Raw genomic sequence first — 13,613 nt, forward strand, 5'->3', positions numbered from 1 at the left:
GGCCAAGTGTGGTGGCTCACGCCTGTAATACCAGCACTTTGAGAGGCCGAGGCGGGTAGATCACGAGGTCAGGAGTTCGAGAGCAGCTTGGCCAACATGGTGAAACCCCGTCTTTACTAAAAATACAAAAATTAGCTGGTCATGGTTGCACGTGCCTATAGTCCAGGCTACTCAGGAGGCTGAGGCAGGAGAATTGCTTGAACATGGGAGGCAGAGGTTGCGGTGAGCTGAGATTGTGCCACTGCACTCCAGCCTGGTGAGAGAGTTAGACTCCATCTCAACAACCACCAAAAAAAAAAAAAAACAAAAAAAAAAAACCACTGCAGTCTAAGCCACTGAATGACTCACAGGCACCACTCATGCCAATTACAGCTGAAGGAATCATATGCAGACTATACCACTGTACCCACCCAGAATCAAAGCCAAAGTGTGATATCCAATGAACACTGTAGATACAGCTATAAGAAAAGGTCTTTCCCATATAAAAGCCAATCCATAAAATTGGAAGAAATGACTGTTATGTCAGAGGCACAGATAGTCACATAAGGATGCAAGAAATATGAAAAAGGAAACATAACATCTCCAAAGAAGCACAATAATTCTCCAGCAACAGATCCAATGAAAAGAAAATCTATGAAATGCCTGAAAAAATTTCAGAATAATGTTATTAAAGAAACTCAGGGAGATACAAGAGAACACAGATAATGAATACAAAAAAAGAAAAAAAAGAAAACAGGAAAACAATTCATGATCTGAATCACAAATTCAACAGAGATAGACAGCATAACAAAGAGCCAAACACAAATCCTGGAAGACAATAAATCATTGAAATAAATACAAAAGATAATTGACAGCTTTAACAATAGACTAGATCAAGCAAAACAAAGAATTTCTGAACCTGAAGACTGGTCTTTTAAAATAATCCAGTCAGACAAAAAGAAAGAAAAAAGAATGAAGCAAGGCTACATGACATATGGGAAACATATGTGACAAAAAACTGAAATTCTGGGAGTTCTGGATGGAGATGCGATTGGTAAAGGCATAGAAAACCTATTTAATGAAATAGTAACTGAAAACTTCCTGAATGCTTCCAAATGCAGGAAGCTCAAAGATTACCAAGTAAATACAACTCAAAAAGGTCTTCTCCAAGGCACATTATGGTAAAATTGTCAAAAGACAAAGAGAAAATGCTAAAAACAGGAAGAGAAAGGTATCAAGTCACTTATAAGAGAATCTCCATCAGGCTAACAGGGAATTTCTCAGCAGAAACCTTACAGGCTAGGAGAAAAGGGGATGTATATTACAAGTAAAAAATAAAAATAAAAAAATGTAAGCCAAAAATACTATACCCAGCAAAGCTATCCTTCACAAATGAAGGAGACTGGCATAGTGGCTCACATCTGCAATTCCAGAGACTCAGAAGGCTGAGGCAGTAGGACCATTTGATCCCAGGAGTTCAAGGCTGCAGTGAGCTATGATCATGTCACTGTACTCCAGCCTGGGTGACAGAGTGAGACTCCATTGCTAAAAAAAAAATAGTAATAATAAAAAAGTATTTCCCAGATAAGCAAAAGACTGTTTGTTTGTGTCTTGTTTGTTGCGGTCCTACAAGAAATGTTTAAGGGAGTCCTACACTGGGAAGTGAAAGAACAATATCTACCATCATGAAAATACCTGAAAGTATAAAACTCACTGGTAGTTCAGACACACAAAGAACAAAGGATTCAAACATCACCACTAAAGAAAACCACCAAACTGCAACCATAAATAATGAGAGAAAAAAGGAACAAAGGTGTATTAGTCTGTTTTCACACTGCTGATAAAGACATACCTGACTGAGACTGGGCAATTTACAAAAGAAAGAGGTTTAATGGACTTACACTTCCACATAGCTGAGGAAGCCTAAGAATCACGTTGGAAGGCAAGAAGCAAGTCATGTCTCACATGGATGGCAGCAATCAAAGATAGAGCTTCTGCAGAGAAACTACCCTTTTCAAAACCATCAGACCTTGTGAGACGTATTCACTATCATGAGAACAGCATGGGAAAGACCTGACCCCATGACTCAGTTACTTCCCACCAGGTCCCTCCCACAACATGTGGGAATTCAAGATGAGACTTGGGTGGGGACACAACCAAACCGTATCATTCTGCCCCTGGCCCTTCCCAAATCTCATATCCTCACATTTCAAAACCAATCATGCCTACCCAACAGTCCCCCAAAGTCTTAACTAAGTTCGGCATTAATTCAAAAGTCCACAGTCCAAAGTCTCATTTGAGACAAGGCAAATCCCTTCTGCCTATGAGCATGTAAAATCAAAAACAAGTTAGTTACTTCCTAGATACAATGGGGGTAGAGGCACTGGGTAAATACAGTCATTCCAAATGGCAGAAAATTGCCAAAACAAAGGGGCTACAGGACCCATGCAAGCCCAAAATCCAGTGGGGCAGTGAAATCTCAAAGCTCCAAAATGATCTCCTTTGACTCCATGTCTCACATGCAGGTCATGCTGATGTAAGAGGTGGCCTCCCATGGCCTTGGGAGAAAAAAGGCCACAGCTCCACTCCTGTGGCTTTGTATGGTTTAGACCCCCTACTGGCTCCTTTCACGGGTTGGCATTGAGTGTCTGCAGCTTTTCCAGGCACACAGTGCAAGCTGTCAGTGAATCCAGCATTCTGGGGTCTGGAGGATGGTGGCCCTCTTCTCAAAGCTCCACTAGGTGGCGCTGCAGTAGGGACTCTATGTGGGGGCTCCAACCCCACATTTCCCTTCTGCACTGCCCTAGTAGAGTTTCTCCATGAGTGCCCTGCCCCTGCAGCAAACTCCTGCCTGGATATCTAGGCATTTCCATACAACTTCTGAAATCTAGGCAGCAGTTCCCAAACCTCAATTTTTGACTTCTGTGCACCCACAGGCTCAACACTATGTGGAAGCTGCTAAGGCTTGGGGCTTGCACCCTCTGAAGCCACAGCCCACGTTGTGCCTTGGCACCTTTTAGCTGCAGCTGGAGTGGCTAGGGCTCAGGCACCCTAGGCTGCTCACAACAGGGGTCCCTGGGTCCAGCCCACAAAACCATCTTTTCTTCCTAGGCCTCTGGACCTTTGATGGGAGGGGCTGCCATGAAGACCTGTGACATGCCCTGGAGACATTTTCCCCATTGTCTTGGGGATTCACATTTGACTCCTCGTTACTTAAACAAACTTCTGCAGCCAGATCGAATTTTTCTTGAAAAAATGGGATTTTCTTTTCTATTGCATTGTCAGGCTGCAGATTTTCCAAACTTTCATGCTCTGCTTCCCTTATAAAACTGAAGGCCTTTAACAGCACCCAAGTCATCTCTTGAATGCTTTGCTGCTTAGAAATATCTTCTATCAGATACCCTAAATCTCAAGTTCAAATACCCTATCAGATACCCTAAATCGTCTCTCTCAAGTTCAAAATTCCACAAATCTCTACAGCAGGGGCAAAAAGCCACCAGTCTCTTTGCTAAAACATAACAGGAGTCACCATTGTGCCAGTTCCTAACAAGTTCCTCATTTCCATCTGAGACAACCTAAGCCTAGACTTTATTGTCCATATAACCATCAGCATTTTGGGCAAGTCTCTAGAAAATCTCTTCCAAATTTTCCCACATTTTCCTCTCTCCTTCTCAGCCCTCCAAACTGTTCCAACCTCTGCCTGATTCCCAGTTCCAAAGTCACTTCCACATATTCAGGTATCTTTTAGCAACACCCCACTTCTGGTACTAATTTACTGTATTAGTCCATTTTCACACAGCTGATAAAGACACATTCAAGACTGGGAAATTTACAAAAGAAAGAGGCTTAATGGGCTTACAGTTGTACATTGCTGGGGAGGCTTCAAAATCATTGCGGAAGTCAAGGAGAGGCAAGTCATATCTTACAGGGATGGCAGCAGGCAAAGAGAGAGCTTGAGCAGGGAAACTCCTCGTTTTAAAACCATCAGATCTCATGAGACTTATTCACTATTAAAAGAATAGCATGGGAAATACCTGCCTCCATGATTCAACTACTTCCCACTGGGTCCCTCCCACAACACATGGGAATTCAAGATGAGATCTGAGTGGGGACACAGCCAAACCATATCAAAAGGATATACAAAATAACCAGAAAACAATGAACAAAATGACAGGAATAAGTCCTCACCTATTAATAATAACTTCGAAAATGGGTTAAATTACCTACCTAAAAGATAGAGACAGGCTTAATGGATAAAAAATGACCCAACAACATCTACAAGAAACTCACTTCACTTGTAAAGACACACACAGACTGAAAGTGAAGGGATGGAAAAAGATACACCACACAAACAGAAATCAAAAATAATCAGGAGTAGCTAAACTTACACCAGATAAAACAGACTTTAAGTCAAAAACTGTAAAAAGGACAAAGAAGGTCATTATATGGTAATAAAGGGATCAATTCAGCAACAATGTATAACAATTCCAAATATGCATGCAACCAACACAAGCGCATCCAGAGACATATAGCAAATATTATTAAATCTACATGGAGAGATAGAATCCAATACAATGATAGTTGAGAACTTCAGTATCCTACTCTCAGAATTGGACAGTTCATCTAGACATAAAATCAACAAAGAAACATTAGATTTCAGCTGCACTTTAGACCAAATGGACCTAACAGTTATTTTCAGAATATTTCATCCAGCAGCAGCAGAATATACAATCATCTCATCAACACATGGAACATTCTCCAGGATAGACCATAGGTTAGGACACAGAACAAGGCTCAATAAAATTTTAAAAACTAAAATCATATCAAGTGTCTTCTCAGACCACAATGGAATAATACTTGAAATCAATAAGAAGAAGAAATTTGGAAACTGTACAAATACATGGACATTAAACATGCTATTGAATAATCATTGGGTCAATGAAGAAATTAAGATGGACATCAAAAATTTTTTTTAAACAGAAAATGGAAATACATCATGCAAAACCTATGGGATACAGCAAAAGCAATACTAAGAGGAAAGTTTATAGCAATAAATGCCTACACGAAAAAAGTAGAAAGATTTCAAATAAACAACCTAATGATGCATCTCAAGGAACTCAAAAAGCAAGAACAAATCAAACACACAATTAGTAGAAAGAAAAAAAAATAAATAACATAGCAGAACCAAATGCAACAGAGACAAAAAAAAATGCAAAGAATCAACAAGATAAAAGTTGGTTTTTTGAAAAGTTAAACAAAATTGATAAACCACTAGTGAGGCTAACCAAAAAAAAAAAAAAAAAAAAAGAGACCCAAATAAATACAATCAGAAATGAAAAAGGAGACATTGTAACTGTTACCAAAGAAATAAAAAGAATCATTAGAGGCTATTATGAACAATCATATGCTAACAAATTGGAAAACCTAGAGGAAAGGGATAAATTCCCAGACATACACAGCCTACCAAGATTGAACTAGGAAGAAACAGAAAAATGTGAACTGACCCAAAATGAATAGCAGGTTTGAATCAGTAACAAAAAGTCTCCCAAAAGAGAAAAGCCCTAGACTAGGCTTTTATGCTGATTTCTACCCAATTTATAAAGAAAAACAAACACCAATTCTTCTCAAACTATTCCCAAAAATTGAAGAGGAAGGAATTCTTCCTAACTTATTGTATAAGGCCAGCATTACCCTGATATCCAATCAAGACAAGGACACAACAAAAGGAGAAAACTACAGACCAATATTCCTAATGAACACAGATGGTAAAATTCTCAGCATAATACTACCAAGCCAAATCTAATGATGAATGTAAAAGATAATATACCATGATCAAGTGGGATTTATTCCAGGAATACAAAGATGGCTCAACATACACAAATCAATACATGTGATACATCACATCGACAAGATGAGAGGCAAAAACTATCTGATCATCTCAGCAGATGCAGAAAAATCACTCAGTAAAACTTACCATTCCTTCATGATGAAAACTCTCAACAAATTACGCATAGAAGGAACACTTAAACCTAAGAAAAGGCGTATATGACAAATCTACAGCTAACATCCTACTCACTGGGAAAAAATTGAAAAGCCTTTCCTCTAAGAACTGGAACAAGGGAAGGATGCCCACTTTCACCACTCTTATTCAATACAGTATGGGACATCCAAGCCAGAGTGATCAGACAAGATAAAGAAATAAAAGGCATCCAAATGGACAAAAGGAAGTCCAATTGTCTCACTTTGCAAATGACATAATCTTATACCTGTAAACAGAAAAACCTAAAGACTCTACCAAAAAACTCTTAAAATAAATTAGGCTGGGCATGGTAGCTCATGCCTGTAATCTCAGCACTTTGGGAGGCCAAGGTGGATGGATCACCTGAGGTTGGGGGTTTGAGACCAGCCTGGCCAACATGGTGAAACCCTGTCTCTACCAAAAATACAATTAGCCAGGCATGGTGGTAGGTGCCTGTAATCCCAGCTACTTGGGAGGCTGAAGCAGGAGAATCGCTTGAAACTGAGAGGTGGAGGTTGCAGTGAGCCAGGATTGCACCACTGCACTCCAGCCTGGAAAACAGAGTGAGACTCTCAAAAAATAAAAAATAAAAAACATTTTTAAAAACGGATGTATAATTCAGTAAAGCTTCAGGACACAAAATCAACATACAAAAATCAGTAATGTTTCTATATACCAGTAACAAACTAGCTAAAATAGAAATCAAGGAAGAAATTCTATTTACGATAGCTACAAAAATAAAATACCTAGGAATAAACTTAACCAAGGATGAGGAAAAAAAAAAAAAAGAAAAAAACCTCTACAATGAAAACCACAAAACACTGATAAAATAAATTGAGAAGTACACAAACAAATGGAAAGGCATCTTATGCTCGTGGGTTGGAATAACTAATACTGTTAAAATGACCATACTACCCGAAGCAATCTAGAGATTCAGTATAATCCCTATCAGTTATATTCTTCACAGAAACAGGAAAAAAAAAAAAAACCTCTGAAATTCATATGGAACCACAGAAGACCCCAAATAGCCAGAGCAATACTGAGCAAAAAGAACAAAGCTAGAAGCCTCACACTACCTGATTTAAAAATATACTGCAAAGAGGCCGGGCGAGGTGGCTCAAGCCTATATCCCAGCACTTTGGGAGGCCAAGGCGGGTGGATCACAAGGTCAGGAGAACGAGACCATCCTGGCTAACACGGTGAAACCCCGTCTCTAATTAAAAAAAAAAAAAAAATTAGCCAGGCGTGGTGGCGGGCATCTGTAGTCCCAGCAGCTACTCGGGAGGCTGAGGCAGGAGAATGGCATAAACCCGGGAGGAAGAGCTAGCAGTGAGCAGAGATCACGCCACTGCACTCCAGCCTGGGCGACAGAGCAAGACTCCATCTCAAAAAGAAAAAAAAAAAAACATATATATATGTGTATATATGTATATATGTATGTTATACGTATATATGTATGTATATACGTATATATGTATGTATATACGTATATATGTATGTATATACGTATATATGTATGTATATACGTATATATGTATGTATATACGTATATATGTATACATACGTATATATGTATGTATATACGTATATATGTATACATACGTATATATGTATGTATATACGTATATATGTATATATGTGTATATACGTATATATGTATATATACACGTATATATGTATATATGCACATATATGTATATATACACGTATATATGTATATATGTGTATATATATAAGTATATGTGTGTGTGTGTATATATATATGTATATATATACATATATATATATTACAAAGCTATAGTAACCAAAACAGTGTATATTGGTATTAAAACAGACACAAAAACAAAGGAAACAGACTAAAGAATCCAGAAATGAATCCACATATTTACAGCTAACTGATTTTCAAGAAAGCTGTCAAGAACATGCATTGAATAAAGGACACCCTCTTCATTAAATGGTGCCAGGAAAACTAGATATCCAAACACAGAAGAATAAAACTATACCCTTGTCTCTCATCACTTACAAAAATAAACTCAAAATCAATTAAAGACTTAAATGTAACAGCCACAACTATAAAACTACTAGAAATAAACACAGGAGAAACGCTTGAGAACAAAGATTGTATGGCTAACACTTAAAAAGTACAAGCAACAAAAACAGACAAATGGGATTATATTAAACTAAATACCTTCTGCATATCAAATAAAACAATCAACAGAGTGAAAAGACAACACCCCTCCCTTACACCATACACAAAAATTAACTCAAGATGGCCTACAGACTTAAATGTAAAACTCATAACTATAAAAACGCTGAAGACAACCTAGGCAATACCACCCGGTACATAGTGATGGGCAAAGAGTTCATGGTGAAGATGCCAAACGCAATTGCCACAAAAGCAAAACTCGACAAATGGGATCTAATTAAATGAAAGAGCTTCTGCACAGCAAAAGAAACTATGAAAAAATAAACAGACATTTCTCAAAAGAAAATCTACAAATCACCAAGTTTATGAAAAAATATTCAACATCACTAATCATCACGGAAATGCAAATCAAAACCACAATGAGATATCATCTCACACTTGTTAGAATGGGTATTAAAAACACAAACCACAACAATTCCTGGTAAGCATGTGAAGAAGAGAAAATTATTGTATATTGTTGGTGGGAATGTAAATTGGTACAGCCATTACGAAAAAAAGTACAGAGATTTCTCAAAAAACTAAGAACAGATCTACCATATGATCCAGCAATCCCACTCCTGGGTATATATCCAAAAAAAGATATCAGTGTATCAACGGGATACCTGTACCCCCATATTTACTGCAGCACTATTTACAATAGCCAAGATATGGAATCAATCTAAATGTCAATCAATGGATGAATGGATAAAGAAAATGGGAATATACACACAATAGAATAGTATTTAGCCATAAGAAAGAATGAAATCCTGTCATTTTCATCTAAATGGATGGAACTAAAGGTCATAACGTCAGGTGAACTAGGCCATGCACAGAAAGAAAACTATTGCATGTTCTCACTTATATGAGCAGCTTATGCTCCTGGAAATCAAAGCGGGGCCATGTTTCAGGTCAGTAGGGTCAGGGATAGAGACCACAGTTATGGACTTGTGTGACCTGGAGCTCTATAAAATTGATATCATGGAGATAAAGAGTAGAATGATAGTTACCAGAGGGTGGGAATAGGAGGGGTTTGAGAAGAGGTTGATTAATAGGTATAAAAATATATAATAGAAGGAATGAGATCTAGTGTTTATTATCACAGAAAGTGACTACAACAATTTATTGTATATTTCTTTTTTTTAATTTCAATAGTTTTTAGGGAACAGGTGGTATTTGGTTACATGGATAAGTCCCTTAGGGGTGATCTCTGAAATTTTGGCATACCCATCAGCAAAGCCGTTTACCCAATGTATAGTCTTTTATCTCTCACCCCTTCCCACCTTCCCCCTGAGCCCCCAAAGTCCACTGTTTCATTCTTGTGCCTTCGCATCATCATAGCTTAGCTCCCACTTACGAGTGAGAACATGCAATGTTTGGTTTTCCATTCCTGAGTTACTTCATTTGAAATAATGGTCTCCAACTCCATCCAGGTTTTTATGAATGCCATTATTTTATTCCTTTTTAAGGCTAAGTAGTATTCTATGGTATACATATATATAACACATTTTCTTTATCCACAAATTGATTGATGGGCATTTTGGGCTGGTTCTATAGTTTTGCAACTGTGAATTCTGCTGCTGTAAACATGTGTGCAAAAGTATCTTTTTCATACATTGACTTCTTTTCCACTGGGTAGATACCTAATAGTGGGATTGCTGGATCAAAAGGTAGATGTACTTCTAGTTCTTTAAGGAATGTCCATATTGTTTTCCATAGTGCTGGTACTAGCTTACATTCCCACCATCAGTGTAAAAGCGTTGTCTTTCACCACATCCATGCCAACATCAATTTTTGTGTTTTTTTTGTTTTGTTTTGTCTTTTGTTTTTTGTTCTTTTGAGATGGAGTCTCACTCTGTCACCCAGGCTGGAGTACAATGGTGCTATATCAGCTCACTGCAACCTCTGCCTCCCGGGTTCAGGCAATTCTCCTGTCTCAGCCTCCTGAGTAGCTGGGATTACAGGCAACTGCCACCATGCCCGGCTAATTTTTATATTTTCAGTAGAGACTGGGTTTCACCATGTTGGTCAGGCTGGTCTCAAACTCCTGACCTCGTGATCCGCCCACCTTGGCCTCCCAAAGTGCTAGGATTACAGGCGTGAGCCACCACGCCCGGCCCTCTTTTTGTTTATTTTACACGTGGTATTGCATTGTGGTTTTGATTTGCATTTCCCTGGTAATTAGTGATGTTGAGCATTTTTTCATATGTTTGTTGGCCATTTGTATATCTTCTTTTGAGAATTGTCTATTCATGTCCTTGGCACATTTTTTGATGAGATTATTTTTTTTCTTGCTGATTAGAGTTCCCTGTAGATTCTGGACATTAGTCCTTTGTCAAATGCAGTTTGTGAAAATTTTCTCCCACTCTGTGGGTGATCTGTTTACTCTGCTGATTATTTCCTATGCTGTGCAGGAGGCTTTTAGTTTAATTAAGTCCCATCTGTTTATCTTTGTTCCTGTTGTATTTGCTTTTGGGTTCTTGGTCATTAACTCTTTGCCTAAGCCAATGTGTAGAAGCATTTTCCAATGTTATCTTCTAGAATTTTTATGGTTTCAGACCTTAGATTTAAGTCTTTGATCCATCTTGTGTTGATTTTTGTATAAGGTGAGAGATAAGGATCCAGTTTTATTCTTCTACATGTGGCTTGCCAATTATCCCAGCACTATTTGTTGTATAGGGTGTACTTTTCTTACTTTGTTTTTGTTTACTTTGTCGAAGATCAGTTGGCTGTTAAGTATTTGGCTTTATTTCTAGGTTCTCTACTCTGTCCCATTGGTCATGTGCCTATTTTTATACCAGCACCATGCTGTTTCGGTGACTATAGCTTTGTAATATAGTTTGAAGTTGGGTAATGCGATGCCTCTAGATTGGTTCTTTTTGCTTAGTTTTGCTTTGGCTTTGCAGACTCTTTTTTAGTTCCAAATGAATTTTGGCATTTTTTTTTTCTAGTTCTATAAAGAATGATGATGGTATATTGATAGGAACTGCATTGAATTTGTAGACTGCTTTTGACAGTATGGTCATTTTCACAATATTGAGTCTACCCATCCATGAGCATGGAATGTGTTTCCATTTGCTTGTGTCATCTATGATTTCTTTCAACAGTGTTTTGTAGTTTTCCTTGTAGGGGTCTTTCACCTCCTTGGTTAGGTATATTCCTAAGTATTTTATTTTTGCAGCTATTATAAAAGGGTTTGATTTGAATCTCAACCTGGTAGATGTTGGTGTATAGCACTGCTACTGATATGTGTACATAGATTTTGTATCCTGATAAATAGATTTATTGTGTATTTCTAAATAGCAATAAGATTTGAAATATTCCCAACACAAAGAAATGATCAATGTTTGAGGTGATTAATATCCTAAAGACCCTGATTTGATCATTATACATTGCATGCATGTACCAGAATCTCACATGGACCCCATAAATGTGTACAATTATTCTCTATCAAAAACTTTTTTTAAGAAACATGCAGGAATACACTGTACCTCTTCCTTGCTGTGTCTGGATATTGTCACATGAGGACTTGACATGCGGATTGTGGCACCCTCTGTGACCAAGAGCAGAAGACAACAGCAGCATAGAAACCTCAAATGGAAAACCTAACATCTCAAGCTACTAATTTAGCCAACCTTGGCATCAGCTATCTCTGGTCTTAGTACATGAGGTGATAAGCCCCCACTGTTCAAGTTGGGTAGCCATCAATTGCTGCAGAATAGAAGTTAATGAGGCTTCCTCCTCCTGGATCCCCTACTCGACCCTGACATACCCATTCAGTCACAGACAGAAAGGGAAGCACAGGGTAAGGAGACCTGGCTGACTGTGCCAGACGCAAATCTTACCTGTCCTGCTTAGAAAACTCAAAGCTCAATTGGTTAAACAAAAAAAGGAAAAAGACAATAAGGAGTATAGCACTCCCCAGATGCAACTTAATCTAACACTCTATACTTTAGATTTTCTAGACATACATAGAAATCAGACCACTACTTCTGCAGAACATTTTACTGGTAAAAAGAAAAGCCCACATGAGGGAAAACTGATTTGGTGGAAAGACAACAAAAACAAAACATGGGAAATCGGTAAGGTGATAACATGGGGGAGAGGTTTTGCTTGTGTTTCACCCGGAGAAAATCAGCTTCCTGTTTGGATACCCACTAGACATTTGAAGTTCTACAATGAACCCATCAGAGATGCAAATGAAAGTGCCTCTACAGAGACAGAAAATCCGCAATCGAGCATCATCGACTCGCAGGGTGAACAAAATGGTGATATCAGAACAGATGAAGTTACAATCCACCAAGGAAACGGCACATGTGGAGAGCCAGAGAGAGGAAGGGAAAGAAAAAGAGACAGAGATCAGAGAGAAACACAGAAAGTGAGACTGGGGAGAGAGATAGTGTAAAAGAGAGAGAGAGAGAGACCGTAAGAGAAGGGAGACAAAGAGATAAAAGGTGCGAGTGAGCAGGTGAGGAGAAAGACTGAAAACTAGGAGAAACAGCAACTAAGACACAAAGGAGGTGGGAGACTGCCTGGGTGCCGCAGCACCCACACCGTCCTCTTGCCCCCGTCACTTGGGTTAAAACCACCGGAAATTCCACTATTGCAAATTTTGTATTAATCCTTGTATGTCTGTACTTTCTATTTTTAGTCTACAGGTGTATTCAGCAGCTCCAGAGAGACAGCGACCAGCGAGAAGGGGCCATGATGATGGTGGTGGTTTTGTCAAAACGAAAATGGGGATATGTAGGGAAAAGAAAGAGAGATCAGACTGTTACTGTGTCTACATAGAAAGGGAAGACATAAGAGACTCCATTTTGAAAAAGACCTCTACTTTAAACAATTGATTTGCTGAGATGTTGTTAATCTGTAGCTTTGCCCCAGCCACTTTGCCCCAACCACTTTGACCCAATCTGGAGCTCACAAAAACATGTGTTGTATGAAATCAAGGTTTAAGGCATGTAGGGCTGTGCAGGACGTGCCTTGTTAACCAAATGTTTGCAAGCAGTATACTTAGTAAAAGTCATCACCATTCTCTCGTCTCAATAAACCAGGGGCACAATGCACTGCGGAAAGCCGCAGGGACCTCTGCCCTTGAAAGCTGGGTATTGTCCAAAGTTTCTCCCCTTGTGATAGTCTGAAATATGGCCTCGTGGGATGAGAAAGACCTGACCCTACCCCAGCGCGACACCCATAAAAGGTCTGTGCTGAGGTGGATTAGTCAAAGAGGAAAGACTCTTGCAGTTGAGATAGAGGAAGGCCACTGTCTCCTGACTGCCCCTGGGAACTGAATGTCTCGGTATAAAACACGATTGTACATTTGTTCAATTCTGAGATGGGAGAAAAACCGCCCTATTGTGGGAGGTGAGACATGTTTACAGCAATGCTGCCTTGTTATTCTTTACTCCACTGAGATGTTTGGGTGGAGAGAAA

The 13,613-nt window shown here is 38.8% G+C and overlaps 1 protein-coding gene and 1 long non-coding RNA gene across 2 annotated transcripts in view; one reads left to right on the top strand and one right to left on the bottom strand.

Moving 5' to 3' along the window:
* The window catches only part of LOC129395908 (uncharacterized), a 34,075-nt gene extending 21,135 nt beyond the window's left edge, over window positions 1-12,940 (top strand). The window contains exon 2 of the long non-coding RNA XR_008623090.2: window positions 12,832-12,940. This is a non-coding gene — a long non-coding RNA (uncharacterized LOC129395908). The remainder of the gene's footprint in view (window positions 1-12,831) is intronic.
* The window catches only part of LOC129395909 (uncharacterized), a 110,414-nt gene that overhangs the window by 56,347 nt on the left and 40,454 nt on the right, over window positions 1-13,613 (bottom strand). The gene's annotated exons all lie outside the window — the stretch shown is intronic.

This window comes from Pan paniscus, chromosome 7, assembly GCF_029289425.2.
Source record: "Pan paniscus chromosome 7, NHGRI_mPanPan1-v2.0_pri, whole genome shotgun sequence".
Lineage (NCBI taxonomy): Eukaryota > Metazoa > Chordata > Mammalia > Primates > Hominidae > Pan > Pan paniscus.